The sequence below is a fragment of the Hyperolius riggenbachi genome, chromosome 2, assembly GCF_040937935.1.
Source record: "Hyperolius riggenbachi isolate aHypRig1 chromosome 2, aHypRig1.pri, whole genome shotgun sequence".
In the NCBI taxonomy this organism is placed as follows: domain Eukaryota; kingdom Metazoa; phylum Chordata; class Amphibia; order Anura; family Hyperoliidae; genus Hyperolius; species Hyperolius riggenbachi.
Genome location: NC_090647.1, coordinates 259,734,127 through 259,753,483, shown reverse-complemented (window position 1 = coordinate 259,753,483; position 19,357 = coordinate 259,734,127). Strand labels below are relative to the sequence as shown.

General features: G+C 41.6%; 1 protein-coding gene across 5 annotated transcripts in view; it reads left to right on the top strand.

Annotated features, from left to right (window-relative positions):
• The first annotated feature begins 280 nt into the window (after nucleotides 1-280).
• Nucleotides 281-19,357, top strand: part of PHKG1 (phosphorylase kinase catalytic subunit gamma 1) — a 59,102-nt gene continuing 40,025 nt past the window's right edge. Inside the window, exon 1 of one of the 5 annotated variants that reach the window (XM_068268576.1) lies at nucleotides 281-368. The gene's annotated coding sequence lies outside the window, so the exon portion shown is untranslated. Of the gene's footprint in view, nucleotides 369-448; nucleotides 469-558; nucleotides 785-19,288; nucleotides 19,348-19,357 lie in introns of those variants that run through there. The other 4 variants (XM_068268578.1, XM_068268575.1, XM_068268574.1 and 1 more) reach the window with 4 other exon arrangements.

Genomic DNA, 19,357 nt, shown 5'->3' with positions numbered 1-19,357 from the left:
TATTTCTCTCACTTCAGGGGTGCTTTAAATAAATGTTTTATAAATGAAAAGCTATATATGCCATTAGCACTCGCAAAGTATTCTATGAACCTTGAAAAGAAGGGCACAGAACTCGCCCAGTTCTTCTGAAAAGAATGTTACAGCTTTGCAAGGAATTGACTGTTGAAAAGCATCTAGGATGTACAGTACTTTTCCCTGCTCCTTAGGTACAGCACACAATACACAGGATTAAAGAAAGACATATTCATAGCCTGCCAGGTTTCTCAGTGACACTCCCTCCCCATATTTACCAGCATTACACTAGTCTCAAGATGTAATCGATACAGTTGCATAGGAGCCTCTGATGAGATACACTTTTGATGCTTTTGGTAAGTAGGACAGCCCTGTAACAGTGTGTCTGTGTATAGCTGGTAAATTCTGCAATGCAGAAGCTGCAGGAATGAAGGCACTACTCTATAAATGGTGAAGGTACGGCATGGATTGTCTGTTCTAAAACTGCTATTCACCTTCCCTTAGGGTCACATGTGTTGCTTTGACTACATAGCAGGCACATGTCAGCTAAGAGCAACACATGTTGAGGCTTGGCTTTGCTGCTAGTGTTCTAGCATGAATAGCAATGTATTTTTGGCAAGCCACTTGCTTAGATCTGCAGTGTACAGAACACGAGCTCAGACTATCATCACTGACAGGCTGCGTGCATTCAGGATTTTGTGTTCCTTGCTGTTAGTGTACATGGGAACATTGTCAGGACAGCACTGGAGGGCCCAACTGCACTAGAGGTAAGGTAAGTGTGATTGTGGACAAAGTTAAAGGAGCCTGCTGCATTTTCATTATTTATTTAGCTGCATAAGGATCTGTTTTCTTGTGTTTCAAGTAAATGTCAATTTAGTGGAGGTGGAGTGTTTGTTGTATTAGTGTCTGCATGAAGTGACTCAGCATCTGAGCAGCATGTCTGAGAAATCAATGCAATGTGTATGCCTGCCCTATAGACAGTCTCAGCTTCATAGGTAGTAAATCTGGTGTTATGCAGCTAGCACAAAGCTTCTGTTTGACACACAAACAGTTTCTACCCATCAGAGCATCTATGTGTCTGTTGTGTATTATATTTTATGTCACATGACATGATGCAGAGCCTCAGTGGAGGTCCAGCATGGGCTTATGTTGCTATTGCTTTATCCAGTTGTGCACAGATAGGTGAGTGAGGAGAATGGTAAGTGAGCCTGTGGTTGTGTATGTAATGTCTTTGCGGGGGATTGTGTTTGTATTGGTGTTTAAGCCTTAGTATAGATGGTAACATACTACCGACCTGGAGTACATTAGAGAACATAATGTATCTAGACTGGATTTTTCTTTAAACCGCCTGTCAAGTGACAAAATTTAACAATCCTCAAAACAGTGAGGGATGCTGAAAGGTTAGCAAATGAATGCTTGTGTATATTACAGTTGGATGCACACACCTGCAGGGACAACTTATTTTTAATCAATTTAGGTTAGCCTGGATGAATTAAATGTATTCACATCGTTGTTTTATGACTTCAGCCACAGTTGCAGCTTTAATAACCTTAATCAACCCACTGTGTTCTGATATTACCCAGGCAAGCATTACAAACCTTTGCAGATAATTATATGACAAGGTTTAATACATCCAGGCCAGGTTTGCTGTATTATGTAGTTTCATCAGTGTTCTTCACTGTTCTCCATTTCAGCAGAATGTTGGAAGATGCTGAGGCCTAAGTAAGCATTCAATGTCTGATGGAAGGAAGGTGGGGGAGAGTGACTCTGTCTTTATCATCTCTGCCTTGGGAGCTAGAGGACCGTATCCCAGCCCTGGCACCATTTATTAATGTCTATTTATGCTGGCATCCTGAGGTGGCCTTGAGGTTTATGGTGCCTTGTGTAAAGTATTGATAAGCCAGCATCATTTGGACCAAATCAAATAATTAGCTTTCTGTTTTTGTAATAGAATATAACTAGTTTACTTGTGACTGGCCATGTTCCTTGGTGGTTTACCTTACGGGGACACAGAAGGAATAGCTTCTGACACTGCCTTTTGTATCCTGGATAGAAGTTGCCAAGTGACACTTGGTAGTAAGGTCTTATCTTTGTTGAACATATTATTACTGTTGTGTATTTATATAGCACTGATATCATCTGCAGCACTTTACAGAGTACATTACAACTGCAATGTGATCTTTATGTAACAATGACAGTGCTTTACTTTTTCACTCTTCTTCAGTGATTTAAGGTCTTCGTTTTTCAGAGAACATTTTATAATTTAGTGTTGATAAAATGCAGGTTTTTCTTCATTTCTATGGTAACAGTATGCAGACTCGATAGATGGCATTCTCCACAATATTCACCCAGTTTTCCCTGCTTGAAGTCAGATTGCAAATGGATGCAGTGAATATGGCACTTATTATTTTATTCATACACTGAGCGTATGCATATTCCCAAATATCAGTCCATCCCTCATCAGAGTTTGAAGAGCCTGATACATTTTCTCAGTGTTGCTTATGCTGATGCCAACTTTTTGTTGAGCTACTGCAGTAAATCATTTTCCAGACTATTTTATTAACAGTCAAGCAACCATTTACACCCACACATGTATACTATATTACATTATCCACATATTCAGCTTCACTTTGTCAAAGTAGTCAGCCATTACCTAGCATCCATTCCCTGGGGCTTTAGACTTTTTGAACAGCCACATAGATTGTAACAAATTGTTCTAACTCACAAGATACAGTATTCCCTTTTATATTATATTGTCTACTAATTCACTCACTTTATTCTAGTCGTACAGACAAAACACATTATGTAATGCAGTATGTAATAACAAGCCTAACCATTTTAAATGCAATGGCCTGTTATCACACTGCCCTTGCCCTATCTTTCTATTTGGTAACTTAAAAAAAATGACCTGCTTCAGACTTCGTGAAGACTTGATTTCTCCTTATTCACCCAAACCAGACTTTTCCCTAGAATTTCCTGATCAGTTTGCATTTTGAAGTAGTTTATATGAGTGCCAATAGTTTATGGATCATTTTAATACCACCATAGTGCTCAGTGTAACTTTGTGGCATCAGGTGTTTCATTTGAACAATCATTAACCCTCTGCACTCAGTGAGTGTTATGATTGCATAAGGTTAATGATTGGTTGTATGTAAATTGACCACCATGCTCAGCATCTTCTTTCCCTTTTAAAATATTGGTCCCTGAGCAGAATGAGCATAGCTTGCTTGCCTTTCTTGTCTGTATGGTTTAGCAGCCATTGTGATCTGGTGGAAAGCTGCAGCTCTCTCGTCCTCTATACCAGCATAGCCCATTTGACTGAGTTATGTCTATATAATGGTGGAAACCTGACAGGCCTTAGCATGAATCTCAGGAAATGTGTGCTTGCTGACTGATATAAGTGGAGTAGGGACCATTTCTATGGAGATAACCTCAATGCTTGTGATATGGTCTAGTACAGAATGCTGTTGCATGTAATCCATTTTGGAAGCTAATATCCTCGATTTCTGCAAATAAATACAATTTGCAACCTAGATGTTTTTATTGCTACTATCGCTGGAGTCATCCATGTGGACACCATCCTTCCTTTCATTTGGAACGGGCATCCATGTGGATGACTCCATTCCACAGTATCACAGACTGATTGACGGTTCTGGTGTGCATTTGATTTTATGCATGTTGTGTGCTTCTGAGGAAGCAGCTTGTAGCTGTGAAAAACACGTGTCAGGCTGTTTTGTTGTGAACTGGAAATCTACTTTGTGCATCTGATCTTGAAACCTACATTTTGTATCTAAGCAAAGAAGACTCAAGAATAAAAGATCCTGTTGTATGTGACACTGTGTGTTTGGCTCCAAAAAGGCCCCCTATGAACGGACTTTTTCTAATCAATTGGGGACCAGCATTTGTCTTTTTTATTGCTGAGGGCCTTAATAGCTCAGCGCTAGCTAAACATCAGCATCCAAGTTACATTGTATTCCTGACAAGGAAGACGAGAGGCAGGGAGTTTGGGTTAGGAATCAGGAAATGATTCATGATGCCATCTAGAGATTCACATTAGGGAAGTTAGGAATGTTCTGTTGGGGGAGTGAGGAGGTTTGGGTTATGCATAAGAAAAGATAAGGGTTTGGGTTTTGGTTAGGGTAGGAGAAGTGTTGATATCTCCCATGAAAGCACTGTCTCAAGGCCGAAACAAGAATGTTATTATTAGGACTGATTTATAAAGCACTGACATATTCTGTGGTGCTGTTGGTGGAATATTGGTTAATACACTTGGCTGAATCCAACAGTTAGAATCAGGGCTGTTTCTTGGGCAGTGCGGACAGGGCGACCGCCCTGGGCGCAGACCGGCAAGTAGAAGAAGGGGGAAGCAGGCAGAAGGACATAACAGATAGGGAGCTGGTGACGCGTGGTGCAGACAAATGGAAGAAGAAGATTACCAGTGTGATCACCTTCCTTAACTCCTCCTGGGCTGCTTGTGTCTGACGTCAAGTCATCATCACGTCACCTCCGCGTGATGACACCTGATGTCCTCAAAGAGGTACTGCAGGCTGTCAGTGCATGGCGCCCGTGGAGGAGTCGGCTTTCTGGGCTCTTTTCGCCTATGTGTTTTCATGGTCCCTGCTTCCTCCTCGATGAGCGGCTGGTCACTAGTAAGTAGGCAGATCTACCTGTGACCTGTGGATGTGTGACTGTCCCTAAACAGTAATGGTTCGCGAGTCCACGGCGTTAGGGGGGAAGGGGGGCACAATTTTTACACCCTCGCCCTGGGTGCAATTTAGCCTAGAAAGTGCCCTGGTTAGAATATCAGTAAACACCCAGGATACACAGGCACCTCAACAAAATGTATACAGGCTCTCCACCCACACATGCAGAAACATACCTTTCTCACTCTCACCCCATCTTACATCAGTAGTAGAAAGCGAGATTTTTTTAAACTATGTTGGCGTTCTGTACCACCTAGACAAAATATTGAAAAGTTTCTGACAGTTAGCATTAACTGAACTCTTATGTACAAGTGAGCATACTCTCTCCCACTCCTCATTCAAGAAACCTCTCTCAAGGTTCATTTCTCACTGCCCTTTAAAAAGAAGAATGTGATCTCTCAGGGAGTCCAGTTGCATTTTATAAACAGCTGAGATGAGTTATCGCTGCAGCCCCTCCTCCTTGAGACAAGTCTTCTCAAATGCCATCAGTTCCCTACATGATTGGCTTAATAGATTGTAAAGTCAAAAACCTCCTAAACTTGAAATCTGTCCATTAACTATAGTTTTTTCACTTTAGTGTTTTTTTTTTCATCAACCAAAGGTTTATTAAAAGTAATAGTGCAGTACAAAAAATGTTATATAAAAAGTTTTCACTTTAGTTTAGCTGGTCTAACGGTTTAATTTCCATACTGAAAAAGTATTTTGCCAAGGCAAGCAAGTTAGGATGCCATCTTGTAGAAAAATTAGAGTCCTTGCCTGGCTCGAATCATTCGTTCCCAGGGCTATGTGCAGAAAAGGTTATTATATCTTTGCTTTCTTCACTCAACACCACAACACCTATTCTGGGCAAGACTTAAAATGGACCTCAAATTTAGAAAAAGTAGAGGAATAGAGTCTGAAGAAGATAGCCCAACGCTTACTCATTTTCTTTTACAGTTAGCCAATAAATAGTATCATCCTGATTCAAAACTTATTAGGCTACTGACAACAATTGTCTTATCTTAAATAAAGTTAAAGTGGGAATGTTTTACAAAATATATTTATATAAGTCTGAAAAAAAGAAAATATTATGTACCAGTAGAAATCTTCCAATGATATTGTACAGTCAGTTTTTATTGCAGTTCTTTTTGCATCAGACAACCAACGGCAGGTAACAGCGTGGCGGGGGTACCCTGAAGTGTGTGTGTGGGTGCGCGTGCGTTCGTGCGTGCGCGTGGTGGGAGAGAGGTGACAGCAAGCAACCGTCTAGTCAAGATTTATAAGAAGCAGGACAGAAGAAAAGAGGGATAAAGCAGAAGAATTAAGTATACAGAGGAAGATTACTTCACAAAACAGAAGGATACAGATGGAAAAAAAATGCCTTTAATGTAGTTTCTAATTTTAATTTTTTTTTTCTAAATTGCCCTCCTTACCAATTTACCTTGGAGGGGACAGACATTGCAGAGACCTCCCTATGTCATGGACCATGTGGACTTTCTATTGTTCAGGTGGCTGGGCCACAAATTGTCTAGCTCAGCCATTCTAGCAATGCCAAGCCAGGTGCTGAAGTCAGCTCCAGGCTCAGCATTTTGTTCAGAAATCGCCCAGCATTTCACTTAAAGAGGAACTCCAGTGAAAATAATGTAATAAAAAAGTGCTTCTTTTTACAATAATTATGTATAAATGATTTAGTCAGTGTTTGCCCATTGTAAAATCTTTTAAATCCCTGATTTACATTCTGACATTTATTACATGGTGACATTTTTACTGTTGGCAGGGGATATAGCGGCTGCAGGCTTTTTTGGCAGTTGGAAACAGCTGTAAACAGCTATTTCCCACAATGCAACAACAATGTTCACAGACAGGAAACTGCCAGGAGTACCACGTTCCTCAGAGTTTCTTGTGGGAGGGGTTTCACCACAATATCAGTCATACAGCGCCCCCTGATGGTCTGTTTGTGAAAAGGAATAGATTTCTCATGGGAAAGGGGGTATCAGCTACTGATTGGGATAAAGTTCAATTCCTGGTCAGAGTTTCTCTTTAAAGGACAACTGAAGTGAGAAAAATATGGAGGCTGCCATAGCTTGAATCAGAATCACACCAGAAATAAGCATGCAGCTAATCTTGTCAGATCTGACAATAATGTCAGACACACCTGATCTGCATATGCTTGTGCAGGCTCTATGACAAAGTTTTAGAGGCAGAGGATCAGCAGGATAGCCAGGCAACTGCTTAAAAGGAAATACATATGCAGCCTCCAGTTCCAGTGCATCTCTGAAGTTGATTTGTTTAAGGTGCTGTGCAAGGCTCACCTGACACAGATATTGGGGGGGAGAGAGCTTGACAGTTGGATGACACACTAACTTGGATGCAATGCCAAGGAGAAATAGACTCACTTGCATTAAGCCTGGGAGTGCTGAAAGGAAAATCTGCATGGACATAGAGGTGCATATATTTGGAAATCTGACAATGGCTATTGAAATATGAAGTCATTGCAGTAAATCTAAACACCCTTACACACAACAAATGGATGTCACCCAACGGAGATGGGGATCCGATCCCATTGGTGACATTGCTGGGTCAAGGCTGCAAAGACATGTAGGTAGCCTGCAGGCTTATGAGATGTCCTGTTGCCATGCAGGGGGGCGGAGGGCTGACATGTTGCGGTTCTTTGCCGTTGGGTAATGCCCACCATGTGCCAAGCACTGACTGCCGTTGGGTAATGCCTACCATGTGCCAAGCACTGACTGCCGTTGGGTAATGCCTACCATGTGCCAAGCACTGACTGCCGTTGGGTAATGCCCACCATGTGCCAAGCACTGACACGCATGGTGTTACAAACACTGCATTTACACCACGGTCCAAATTATTATGCAAATTATATTTTTCTCAGATTTTCCTAAATAGTTGATGCAAGTGGCAGTCAGCATCATTTTTGGGTAATCAACCATTAGAGTATAATGTGAATGTTATTGCATAAACCTCCTAATGATAACAGTACGTTTTTGAAAAATAAAAAAATTAAAATGGACTGTTTCAAATTATTACACAACATAGAGTTTCAACACATTTTATAAGTTGTAAAGAACTAATAATGGTCATTTTATGAACTTGCAGCATTAGGGGCTCATATTTACTGAAATCAAAACCTATTTCAATCAAAAATATCTTAACAGGTCAAGTTACATTTGATAGCAGCTTCAGAATTCTTGCATCCATTGAATTTGTGAGTTTTGGGAAAGTTTCTGCTTGAATTTCGTTGCAGTTGAGTATCAGAATAGCCACACAGAGCTGCTGTTTGTACGTAAACTGCTTCCCACTCCCACTCGAGGGCCTGTTTCCACTACACGCAGATTCTGCATGCAGAAAACTGACTCCAATGAATGCCTATGGGAAATCTGCATCAGAAAAATCGAGTTCAGTGGAAACAGGCCCATAGGCATTTATTGGAGTCAGTTTTCTGCATGCAAAATCTGCGTGTAGTGGAAACAGGCCCTCATCATAGATCTTTTGCTTAACCACTTGAGGACCCACCCTTTACCCCCCCTTAAGGACCAGCGCTGTTTTAGCTGATCTGTGCTGGGTGGGCTGTGCAGCCCCCAGCACAGATCAGGGTGCAGGCAGAGCGACCAGATCGCCCCCCTTTTTTCCCCACTAGGGGGATGATGTGCTGGGAGGTCTGATCGATCCTGCCTGCCTGGGTGTTGCGGGGGGGGGGGCAACTCAAAGCCCCCCTCCGCGGCGAAATTCCCCCCTCCCTCTCCTACCTGGCACCCCCGGTGATCCGAGGCTGCACAGGATGCTATCCGTCCTGTGCAGCCAGTGACAGGCTGTCCCCTGTCACATGGCGGCGATCCCCGGCCTCTGATTGGCCGGGGATCGCCGATCTGCCTTACGGCGCTGCTGCTGCGCAGCGCCGTACAATGTAAACAAAGCGGATTATAACCGCTTGTGTTTACATTTAGCCTGCGAGCCGCGATCGGCGGCCCGCAGGCTATTCACGGAGCCCCCCGCCGTGAATTGACAGGAAGCAGCCGCTCGCGCGAGCGGCTGCTTCCTGATTAATTAGCCTGCAGCCGACGACGCAGAATTGCGTCGCTGGTCCTGCAGCTGCCACTTTGCCGACGCGCGGTATGAGTGCGCGGTCGGCAAGTGGTTAAAGGGAACCTGTACTGAGTAAAATTATTTAAAATAAACACATGAGGTAACTTCAAATGAACATTACATAGTTACTTCGCCATCAGTTCCTCTCAGAAGCTCACCATTTTCTTATGGCAATGTTCCCTTCCAGTTCTGACAACATTTTGTCAGAACTGAAATATATCAGTTGCTGTCAGTTACAGCTGAGAGGAGAACTGATGTGTTCATGTTTCCCTATGGCTCAAGTGGGCGATGTTACAGTTGAACTGTGTGCTGACCAGAAAGCTGTTATGGTGTAATGGCCATTTTCAAAATGGAGGACGGAGAAATCCATTGATCACAGTGGACAAACAGGACGCAGGAGAGGAAAAAGAGATTGAGGAGTAGACTACACAGGAGGTAAGTATGACTTGTTTATGTTTATTTTGACTTTTAATTTTCAGCTCAGGTTTTCTTTAACCCATTCAGGTTCCGTCATTTTCACGTGAGAAATGTTCACCTCCCATTCATTAGCCTATAACTTTATCACTACTTATCACAATGCACTGATCTATATCTTGTTTTTTCCGCCACCAATTAGGCTTTCTTTGGGGGGTACATTTTGCTAAGAGCCACTTTACTGTAAATGCATTTTAACAGGAAGAATAAGAAAAAAATGGAAACATTCATTATTTCTCAGTTTTCAGCCATTATAGTTTTAAAATAATACATGCCTCCATAATTAAAACTCGCGTATTGTATTTGCCCATATGTCCCGGTTATTACACCATTAAAATTATGTCCCTATCACAATGTATGGCGACAATATTTTATTTGGAAATAATGGTGCATTTTTTCCATTTTGCATCTATCACTATTTACAAGTTTAAAATAAAAAAAATATAGAAATATTTCATCTTTACATTGATATTTAAAAAGTTTAGACCCTTAGGTAAATATTCACATGTTTTTTTTTTTTTTATTGTAATGGTTTTTTTTTTTTTTATAGTAAACATTTTATTTGGGTACTTTTGGGAGGGTGGGAGGTAAACAATAGATTTATAATGTAAATGTGTGTTAGTTCTTTTTTTTTTTTTTTCAGGTGTAGTATTACTTTTTGGCCACAAGATGGCGGCCATGAGTTTGTTTACATGACGTCACTCTAAGCGTAGCACACGCTTAGAGTGACGCATCGGGAAGGAGACGGCCAGAAAAAGCACAGCTTCCGAGAGAAGCTGTCGCTTTTTCAGCGGGGGAGAGGAATCAGTGATCGGGCTCCATAGCCCGATACATTGATTCCTTGGCTACCGAATCCACGGCCGGGAGCGCGTGTGCACGTGCACTACGTCCAGGAACCAAAATAGGTTAAGCTGTGCTAAAGTTTCTCTATAGGATTGAAGTCAAGGGAGGATGGGGGCCACACCAAGACTTTCTTTCCTTTTATGCCAATAGCAGCCAATGACGCAAAGGTAATCCTTGCAGCATGAGATGGTACATTGTCATGCATGAAGATGATTTTATCACAGAAAATGGATCTATTAAATTGATCTATTAATACACAAGTGTCATAATACAGCCAATGTTTTGGGGCACGCAGGATGTTACTACACAGAGTGCTATGAGAGTCACACACTCCATGAGCACAGAGAGGTACCTGCCTAAGAGAGCAGAATGAGATCACGCTATATAGCTGCATGTTAGAAGCATGATGTTACAATAACATTTGTCTTCTAGGCAACAGAGCAAAACCTTTGAGAGTAGCATATTGAATTCTCCAGGGTCAGATGTGGCCTATGGGCTACTTGTTCAGTAAAAGGGCTCTAAGATATATTCACACATTTATGTATTTTGTTTCATTTCAATGTTTAACTCAATTTAAACTGGCATTTACATATAAAAAAAAGTAAAATAAATAATTTATGTTTCTTGCAAAGATCTGATTTAAAGGATTTTGCCAGGCAGTATAATGCATTGTAATTGTTCTTCAAACCACTGAGAGAATTAATAATGAGTAGCTTTCTGCAGTGTACTGCCCTCAATGTATTGTGCTATCAGGCACAGGACTAATGTAACTTCCTGCAAGGAAATGACTTATGTAATGTTCAGAACTGTATAAATATATGCATAGTCATCTACCAGAGGACAATACTGAGCAGTTACTTTAGGCAGTCGTCTGCATATTAGTGTTGTGCCAAGAAATTGTGCAAACTGAGTAGGAGTGTTTTCTGTGAATGCAACCAAATCCTGAAGAGAACAGGTTAGTGAAATCCAGACTTGTGAGTCACTCTGATCAGTGCTTTTCCTGGACAGTGAGTAATAACTGCAGTGCACATCTAGAAGCTCAAAGGTTTACGCTGTTCTGTTTATCATTATAACAGGTCCCGGAATAAGCTATGCTTGTGAAAGCCCAGAACATACTTGTCACATAAATCTGCAGGTTTCTATGCGCATTAGAGTTTCTGTTACCTTCACCTTCTGGGAATATGTCAGGACAGAAATATGGACGCTACTATTGGCTGGTGAAATCTCAGTGGCTTTTATTCTTATCCTAGCTGTTCTGCTTAGTAATGGAATTAAATGACATAGCAATATACTTTCTAGTAAGCAAAACAAAAAAGTATCATCTAGCTAGCAGAGTGTGGTATATACTAGGTACTCAAAGCCCTAGACAGTGGTTATGTAAGAATCTCTGTGTACAGCATACTCTTGTGGAAGGGAATAATGTTATAGAATTAAACTTACACTAGATACAGAGAACATGGGAATTTAATAAAAAAAATCTTTGTTGTGAAACCCAAGCAACAGGTATGGAAACTAGAAATTAAAGTAGAATTTAATAGTTTATACATACCTGAATACTGTTATAATGCTAGTTCATAGAATATACATAATGGAAAATTGCAGGTGCAAATAATTCAAACACGATGATCACCTAGAAAGTAACACCCATTTTCAATCAAGGAATCGAGGAAATGTTTTATCCACTGTGTTTTAGACATACGAGGCCATATGCAATTCACTTTTTCTCCTGAGTTTTCTCCTAGGAGATAATTTTTAATCTACATTTTATAATAACTGCCCAGCACTTTTCAACTAAAGAAAGTACCAAAAAGTAGGTGAAAAAGTAGTATCAGAATTATTTTGAGTATTTTTTTGCTTTCTGATGGCTTAAAAGGCATTTTATTGACAAGTTCAAAAATATCACCTAGGAGAAAACTCAGGAGAAAGAGTGAATTGCATATGGGCCACTGTGTTTTCTGATTATCTCTCCCTATAATCGCCTCCTTTTTTACGCACCACAGGTTTTCAAGGGGGTAGGCTTCCTGTTAATGCTGCTGAACAAACAGTTACTGGTGTTTTGCAGTCATATGGCAAGCAGTGCAGGGAGAGACGAGGGTAACCTAACAGATGCGAGTTCAATTACACAGAAAGAATAACTTGTGTGGCAAATACAATCAAACAGCTGTTATTTTCTAGACGACCCTCATATATACGTTAAGATTATGATAAAAACATGAATGGCGCCTTACAGAATATTCATAAAAGACAATAATATCTTGTTGAGAACCCAAAAGATACAGATGAAGCTTCAGTTTCAGATAGGGAAACGATTGAAGTAACATTTACAATTCTGAAGAAAATAGATGTATGTTATACAGTATAAGGCAAATTTAAGTCTCTAGTCTGTCTGCAAAATACACATCAATAATGTTTGCAAACACCAAAATAAACTGCTTATTATTGTGTCTCCCCAATAATGGGAGCAGCTATATTGGTTATTTAACTAAAGGTGGCCACACACCATAAATTTTTTTAAATACCTGTTCAATTTAAGAATTGCAATCAATTTTTCTGACTGATTGTAACATTTCTAAAATATGGCCAATGTACCACACACCTGTGTTCAATTTTTCCCCAATTATGATAAAAATAATTGGAAACTCTGAGAAAATTGCTAGGGTGTGTATATTAATAACTTGACAATCATACAATCTTTCGAAAAATTGAAGAAAAATTTCCAGCATTCCGGTTCAATAAATGCCCTAAAAGCCTAATGTCCTACCATATTATTATTATGTATTTATATAGCACTGACATCTTCTGCAGCACTTTACAGAGTACATAGTCATGTCACTGACTGTCCTTAGAGGAGCTCACACTCTGATCCTATCATAGAAATAGTCTAATGTCCTACCATAATATTATTATACATTTCTATAGTGCTGACATCTTCTGCAGCACATTACAGAGTACATAGTCATGTCACTGACCTCACAGAAGCTCACAATCTAATCCTACCATAGTCATAGTGTAATGTCCTACCATATTATTATTATGTATTTATATAGCACTGACATCTTCTGCAGCACTTTACAGAGTACATAGTCATGTCACTGACTGTCCTTAGAGGAGCTCACACTCTGATCCTATCATAGTAATAGTCTAATGTCCTACCATAATATTATTATACATTTCTATAGTGCTGACATCTTCTGCAGCACATTACAGAGTACATAGTCATGTCACTGACCTCACAGGAGCTCACAATCTAATCCTACCATAGTCATAGTCTAATGTCCTACCATATTATTATTATTATTATTATTATGTATTTATATAGCACTGACATCTTCTGCAGCACTTTACAGAGTACATAGTCATGTCACAGTGTCATCAGAGGAGCTCACAATCTAATCCCTACCATCGTTAAAATATGATAGTTTCAATATAGGATTTTTGGGGGGAAACCAGTTGACTTATTAGTATGTTTTTGGAATGCTGGGCAATATGAAGTGCCAAAATGAATTCTGGGGGAAGATAGTAACTCCATGCAGATTTTGCCCTGGCCAATGCTCAAACCTAGGACTCAGCACAATAACACTGTACAATAGTGCTATCCAGTATGCCTCTATTCTGCTCCTATATATCTGCTCATGCCAGTGCAGTTTCTAGGCTAAAATGCACCCAGGGCGAGGGTGTAAAAATTGCGCCCCCCCCCCAGAGCAAGGTATGGGCACCCGCAGTAAAGGTTAGCCAGGTCTAGTCGCACTCAGTATAGGTCCCCCCAGTATAGGTAGCCAGGAATAGGTAACCCAGTATAGGTAGCCAGCTATAGGCCCCCAGTATAGGTAGGCATAGGTGATCCAGTATAGTTGCCCCCGGTATAGGTTAGCCAGGTAGGTGCCTTCAGTATAGGTAGCCAGTATAGTCGCCCCCAGTATAGGTTAGATAGGCAGGTGCCCCCGGTATAAGTTAGATAGGTAGGTGCCCCAGTACAGGTTAGCTAGTTGGGTGCCTCTAATATAGGTAGCCAGAATAGTTGCCCCCAGCATAGGTTAGATAGGTAGGTGCCCCCAGTATAGGATAGTTAGGTAGGTGCCTGCAATATAGATAGCCAGTATAGTTGCCACCTGTATAGGCTAGATAGGTAGGTAGGTGCCCCCAATACAGGTTAGATAAGTAAGTGCCCCCAGTATAGGTTTGATAGGTAGGTGCCCCCCAGTATAGGTTAGATAGGTAGGTGCCCCCAGTATAGGTTAATTAGGTAGGTGCCCCCAGTATAGGTTAGATAGGTAGGTGCCCCCCAGTATAGGTTAGATAGGTAGCTGCCACCCAGTATAGGTTAGATTAGGTAGGTGCCCCCCAGTATAGGTTAGATTAGGTAGCTGACCCCCAGTATAGGTTAGATAGGTAGGTGCCCCCCAGTATAGGTTAGATTAGGTAGGTGTCCCCCAGTATAGGTTAGATAGGTAGCTGCCCCCCAGTATAGGCTAGATAGGTAGCTGCCCCCCAGTATAGGTTAGATTAGGTAGCTGCCCCGAGTATAGGTTAGATGGGTAGGTGCCCCCCACTATAGGTTAGATAGCTGCCCCCCAGTATAGGTTAGATAGGTAGGTGCCCCCAGTATAGGTTAGATTAGGTAGTACCCCCATTATAGGTTAGATTAGGTAGGTGCCCTCCAGTATAGGTTAGATTAGGTAGGTGCCCCCAGTATAGGTTAGATAGGTAGGTGCCTCCCAGTATAGGTTAGATTAGGTAGGTGCCCCCCAGTATAGGTTAGATAGGCAGCTTCCCCCAGTTTAGGTTAGGTAGGTCCACCCCCCCATAATGGATGGGGGAGCCGGAGCCGCGGGGAGGGCAGCCCCGACCTCTCCGCGGGCCGCCCTCCGTGCTCCCCCCTCAGATGCAGAGTAATTACGTAGCAGGAAGATCTGTACATAACTACTCATCTCCCTGCATTCCACTCGCCTCTGATCTCTTCTCGTCATAGACGCTGATACACACGCTGCTTTCGGCTAAGCAGGAAGCAGCGTGTGTATCAGCGTCTATGTGGAGAGGAGATCAGCAGCGAGTGGAACGCAAGGAGGTGAGTAGTTATGTACAGAGCTTCCTGCTGCGTAATTACCCTGCATCTGAGGGGGGAGCATGGAGAGCGGCCCGTGGAGAGGTCGGGCTGCCCTCCCTGCGGCTCCGGCTCCCCCCTCTTTTACAGCGCCCCCCCCCTCCTAACAGCGCTCAGGGCACCCGCATGTGCCGCACAGCCCTAAAACCGGGCATGGCTCATGCATGTTATCAATTCTGACCCTCTACCACCCTTCCTCCCTCCATTCTACTTCTCTTATCTTGTCTCACTTACACTACAAACACACTAAAGTTGAAGAGAAATCGAGAGCCCAATATGGTGTAGTATGTCAAAATTGATTGGATAAATGAAACAGTGAGATGGTAATACTCACAAACACGGGTTATCACCTAGGTAACCACTCATTAGGCAGGTGAGGAGATTAGCCCTTTCCTCACTCAGGATTAAGAAGTCGCTCTCTGTAGATAGGAAGAAAGGGGGTAGATCACCCCTCCACCTGGGGTGGACTCAAATATATTGGTAGGTAAACAGAGGCGCCAGAAGGATAAAAGTATATAAAATTTTAAAACAATTGCTGGGAGGAAGTGGTGGACTCGCCTCCGTTAAAGCAGACACCAAGGACTGTAAATATATAGATATACACATTTATTGAAAATACCCCAAAGATGCTTCTTTGGGGTATTTTCAATAAATGTGTATATCTATATATTTACAGTCCTTGGTGTCTGCTTTAACGGAGGCGAGTCCACCACTTCCTCCCAGCAATTTTTTAAAAATTTTATATACTTTTATCCTTCTGGCGCCTCTGTTCACCTACCAATATACTACAAACACACTGTGCTTATTTCCAGAATGGGTTATGAATTGCTAAACTATTATACCATCTGACTATGTCAACCCTTTAATGTCATGATGTACCCACTCCAGTACTATCCTAACAGGCGGTAACATATCTGCATATCCCATAATGCTTGTGAAAAAGTATGCTGGAATCAGGGGCGCCTGACGGGGGGGGGGGGGGTAAACTGGCTTGCGCCATCTGATAGACGCAGCACCAGTTCACCGGCCGCCTTCAGCCTGCGGAGTCTTTGGCAGGCAGAACTGGGCAGGTGGTCGCATCACAATTATTTTCATAAGGAGGCAGCACAGGGGCGGTGGAGTTACAAGATAGCTAGAGGCGCCCCTGATCCTAATGAAAGACTCAGGAAAGCTATTATTGCTGAAACACACTTTGCAAGATTTTTCAAAATCTGTGCAAGAATTGGAGCAAAACTTGTTCAAAACTGCCCTTATCAAGAATTCCAAATGGTGGTTCTGAGAATTTGCTCCACCTTTGTGCCAGTTTACCAAATCATAGACTGCACATTGGGGAACTACAGGTACCAGCATGTCCTACTGTGATCATGTATGTGTCATGTATGGAATTATAGTTCATCTTCACAAATAAATGCTGGTAATTGTAGATCTCCCAGTGGTTTATAAGGTTCTTACAAAGGTACAATAATGGATAATTGTTCATATACAAGTTATTATTAAGTATTTCTATAGCACTGACATCTCCTGCAGCACTTTACAGAATACATAGTCATGTCACTGACTGTCCTCAGAGGAGCCCACACTCTAATCCTACCATAGTCATAGCCTAATATCCTACCATATTATTATTATGTATTTATATAGCACTGACATCTTCTGCAGCACTTTACAGTGTACATAGTCATGTCACTGACCTCACAGGAGCTCACAATCTAATCCTACCATAGTCATAGTCTAATGTCCTACCATATTATTATTATTATTATTATTATGTATTTATATAGCACTGACATCTTCTGCAGCACTTTACAGAGTACATAGTCATTTCACTGACTGTCCTCAGAGGAGCTCACACTCTAATCCTACCATAGCCATAGTCTAATGTCCTATCATAGTATTATTATTATGTATTTATATAGCCCTGACATCTCCTGCAGCACTTTACAGAGTACATAGTCATGTCACAGTGTCATCAGAGGAGCTCACAATCTAATCCTAACATCGTTAAAATATAATAGTTTCAATATAGGATTTTTTGGGGGAAACCAGTTGACTTATTAGTATGCTTTAGGAATGTTGGGCAATATGAAGTGCCAAAATGAATTCTGGGGAAGATAGTAGCTCCATGCAGATTTTGCCCTGGCCAATGCTCAAACCTAGGACTCAGCACTATAATACTGTACAATAGTGCTATCCAGTATGCCTCTATTCTGCTCATATATATCTGCTCATGCATGTCATCAATTCTGACCCTCTACCACCCTTCCTCCCTCCATTCTACTTCTCTTATCTTGTCTCACTTACACTACAAACACACTGTGCTTATTTTCAGAATGGGTTATGAATTGCTAAACTATTATACCATCTGACTATGTCAACCCTTTAATGTCATGATGTACCCACTCCAGTACTATCCTAACAGGCGGTAACATATCTGCATATCCCATAATGTTTGTGAAAAAGTATGCTGGAATCAGGGGCGCCTGATCCACAAGGCCATACAGGCGGTCACCTGGAGCGATGTGCTGGGGGGGGGGGGTAAACTGGCTAGCGCCATCTGATAGACGCAGCACCAGTTCACCGGCCGCCTTCAGCCTGCGGAGTCTTTGGCAGGCAGAACAGGGCAGGCGGTCGCATCACAATTATTTTTATAAGGAGGCACCACAGGGGCAGTGGGGAGCGTGTCAGGGTGCCACGGGGAGGGGGGGGGGCACCACAGGTTTTCTCGCCTGGAGTTACAAAATGGCTAGAGGCGCCCCTGATTCTAATGAAAGACTCAGGAAAGCTATTATTGCTGAAACACACTGTGCAAGATTTTTCAAAATCTGTGCAAGAAGAATTGGAGCAAAACTTTGTGCCAGTTTTCTCTAATTTCCCTTGCTCTTGAGTTGATAAATCTGCCCCAGTCTTTCTTGACAAAATTATGTTGTTTATGAAAGGAATTTAGTGTACATCAAGATGGGAAGGTAGGTGATTGGCCCTAATTAAGCCAAATAAAGAAACTAGCTATTCAGTTGTTGAAGTAACAATGTTCAAAGTTCTACCTTTTAAAATGACACAGTTTGGGGGTCTACCTAGAGCATTCACTGTTCCTTGTTCATCAAGAACCTCTCTACCTGTAGCCTTTCCGTGCCCCAGACACCTAGATCTTCCGTGGGCATAATGTCTAGCTTCAAACATACATCTGGGATTTGGATCCTATGGGTATACTCCATTTTGTAATACTAAAATACCATAGTACATGTCTATATTATAATTTAATGGCTATTTACTAAATACATGAACATTCCTCACGAGAAGGTACTGATGAGCATTAGGTTGCTAGAAAACTTATATAGATATGCGGTTCAACTTTCTTTTACTAGTATTGCCAGAATTATGGTTACAATTAAGTTGTTTCAGCTTTTGCAAGAATATTTCCCTGCAGCTTATGGATGTTCCCATGGGGAACCCAGTTTAGCCAATATTTTTATGGTAAAAACTGAACGGAATTGATTTTTGGAAATGAGCAAGTTAGTCAGCTGATAAAGGAGAACTGCCATTTTGTAGATGATTGGGATATCTGCCTACTTTTTTTTTTATAACCAGCATCTTCTGTATTTACCGATATCTTCACCTGCTTTAGTGTTCTTTAAAACATGGTCCATATAAGTTTGACTTCTCTAGACAGGCATATATGGAGAAAAAAAGTTGCAGCTGTGAAAAATTAGCATAGTAACTGGTTGCTCCGAGCAACTGCTTCACTTTTGCATGTTCTCTTTGCACCTGTTTGATAAATCGGACTCAGGAAGTATGATTTTTGTTGCTTCTGGCATGAGCTTCCCTTTTTCTTTAATTCCAGACAATCAGCTTCTTTATATGTTCAACACTCATTTGTCTGTGTACAACTACAACACTTGCCATCTAATAGATGTGCTTAATAAGCTCTATGTAAGCACCTGCTGGGAAGGACACTGAGATGTAACTGTGCTGTCACGTTGATCTCCTTTGTGTGTGATGTGAAAGGAGGGCTGATTCCACTTATGCCACTCATCTGCAGATAAGTCTGTCCTAACTTCACCGCATTGTATGATGCATGGTAATCTCATATTCTACTGCCAGTAAGAGACTGCTCTGTTCAATGGCTGTCATACGGTAAGTTTCA